Consider the following 2,951-nt stretch of genomic DNA (forward strand, 5'->3'; position numbering starts at 1 on the left):
AACTTGGAGGAATATCTGAACAAATTGCAGGTGGACTGGACAAGTGCTGTTAGTCTGGCCATAGTGGCACCATCAATAGTGGGCAAGAAAGCTGGAGTTGTGACAAAAATGAAGGCCAAATTGCAAACTATCAACTATAAACACACAGTTTAGCAGCTTTCACTGCATTTTACATCAATATGATCTCTGTAGTAAGACTTTGAAAATGAATCATGTGAGGATGTGGTTAAACCTGTACAGTTTGTTTGAGCTAGAGGTCTCAAACACCAGCAGTTCAGCCAGCTGTTGGAAGAATGTGACATTCATGGTGGACAGCTATATCACACTGAAATTCGGTGGCTAAGTCAGGGAGCTGGGTTGAAGCACTTTTTTGAATTCTGTGGGGAGATTCAATTTTTCATGGAACAGAAAGGTATAGCCTATAGGGCAAGCTTGCCTATTATGTTCACTGGTTTGCCTTCATTATATTTAGCTGCTCTATTCAGCTGTAACACAAGAAACCTACAGGCCTTTATCCTGTAAGACATTAGCTTATGCATTAGCATAGCTTAAGTAGGCCATAACCCTTGGCATAGATAAATGGCCTAAGGGTTACCTGTAGATGTTGGGAACTAAGGAGAGGTTGCTCAATGGTAGGAGTTAGAATGTATCAGTCAGTGCGACTGCAAGAAACATGGAAGTAATGACCACAAATCTGCTTAAGCAAGAGGTGACTAGTATGATAATGAGCTAAGATAGCAGTTACACGTGTTAACCTATGGAATAAGTACATCTCAATATTATGAGGGTGAAAAGGCTAAATGTTGGCATGGAGGACTGAGCATGAGCAGATGATGCTCAGGTCCCATAACAGAACAGCCATCATGTGATCTGGGGGCTTGTTCTTTTCTGGGCTTCTTCCATCACTGTTTGCTTTCTACTATTTGACCCTTTAACTCATTAAGGAACTTGGACCATTGGACACCATGGCATGCCAGAGACAGGACTGGCTCTTTTGTCTCTTTACACCAGGTCCTCAAGGAAGGGCATGAGTATGCAATTCTAAGCACTTATGCAAAGAATGCTACCACAGATAACCCCAATATTGTATTATCGCTACCTTTCTACGTATTTTATTATCTCTATCGTTTTGGGGCCTTTTCTGTCTTTATTATTTTAATAAAGATATCTAGGGTTTTACTTTGCCCTCAGTGTGAGTGCCCTTGTCATCCACCCCAAAATCCCCAGAAGATATTGAACTCCATAGCATTAATTCTGTGTAGCCTGATTCTGGGGTAAGAACCTTATCACAGTCAGATCAATTGGCCACCGATCCAAACATTATTAAGCTTAAAAAGGGTCAGGCAACAAAGGAGAAGATGTCACTGAATTACAGAACAATGAATGGCTTCAAGACCTTGCTTTCATAGCAGGTATTACGGAGCACCAGAACTCACTCAACACAAGAAAGCAGGAGTACATACAAGTAGTCACAGAATAAGATGACAACATTCATGCCTTTGAAATTAAGCTTCAGCTGTGGGACAAGCAACTTTCCCAGAGTAACTTGACACATTTTTCCACCTTGAAATCACTACGTGACACCGTTGGAACTCAGTATGGTGACACCACAGACAGGTATGGTGGCAAAACTGTTAAACTGAGAAAAAAATTCAAGAATGGTTTTCTGACCTCAGGAACCATAAAGGAGAATTTGCAGTTTTCAGCATGCCATTTTCTGTCAACGTGCATGATGTACCAGAGGAGCTCCAAATGGAGCATATTGAACTGCAGTGTGACACTCTGTTGAAAGGCAGGTTTTCCTGATGTTGGCGTTCAAATTTTACCAATATCTGGAATCAAATAATCCCAAACTGAAGTCCTTTGCAGCAAGAACTCTTTCCATGTCTGTAAGTACATGTGTGAGCAAGTATTCTCTATCATAAATATCAACAAATCTAAACTCAGCTAAGTGACACCCACCTGAATTTGAATACTCAAGGTAGCCACAGCGTAATCGTTTGCTCCAAATGTCGATGTACTCAAGCTAAGAGATGCCAGGTATGAGGGAGCAGTCATATTATAATGGTGGGGCCATATAGACAGCTAGCCAGAGATGGACAGATACACATTACTTCAAAATTAGCCATATTTGAAACTGAAGCACAGAGACCTAATTTTACCTATGCTGACATTAACAATTTTGCAAGGATGGCCTAAAGAAAAAGCAGAGTTAAATTCCAAACTGAGAACTTATTTAGGGAGAAATTAGTTAGGAAGGTAAGCTTGCCTGATAGAGGGGGGAAAGAATATCCTTCCAGCAGCGCTGTGAGGAAAAAAATGTTCCCTAAACTATGTAGATCGAAGTAGATATTTAAAAAGATAAGCAAAGGTCACAAGTTGTTTTGTTCTAGCCCAGGACAAGTGCTCTGATGGCACAATAGCTTATTCTGAGCCATATGATCACTTCCAAAAAACCCAAAGAAAGATGTTGATGCCTAATCCGGAATCACACAGTGGCCACGGAAAAGGCTTGGTGATGCTAATTTGAATTTAATCAAGACTCATTTACTGAAAAAAAAATCTATTTGAAATAACTTGTAACAAGTGAAACAGAACCAGTTACTTGGAGAACTTCAAGTAGCAAAAATTGAGTGGGAGGGAAGGAATGTTGGTTTAATGACTCCACTATGGGAGAGGCTATGTAACTAAGATGATGTAAGAGTGTGAGCAAAGCTATGCAAATAATGCTTCATTTTACAGGAAGAAGAAAGTGGAATCTGGTCCCTTCCTCTCTGTATTCTACAGTGTGCACCACTACACAGTGCACCCCCTAAATTGGGTACTAATGTAGGAAGCAAATATTCTCTGACCTGAAGGTCAAAGTCACTTGCATATTCAGAGCTACTGTTCTTATCTTCAAAGTACCCACAATGTATCTATTTCAACCTTCCTTCTAGGTTACCAGGATA

This window comes from Eretmochelys imbricata, chromosome 2, assembly GCF_965152235.1.
Source record: "Eretmochelys imbricata isolate rEreImb1 chromosome 2, rEreImb1.hap1, whole genome shotgun sequence".
In the NCBI taxonomy this organism is placed as follows: Eukaryota; Metazoa; Chordata; order Testudines; family Cheloniidae; genus Eretmochelys; species Eretmochelys imbricata.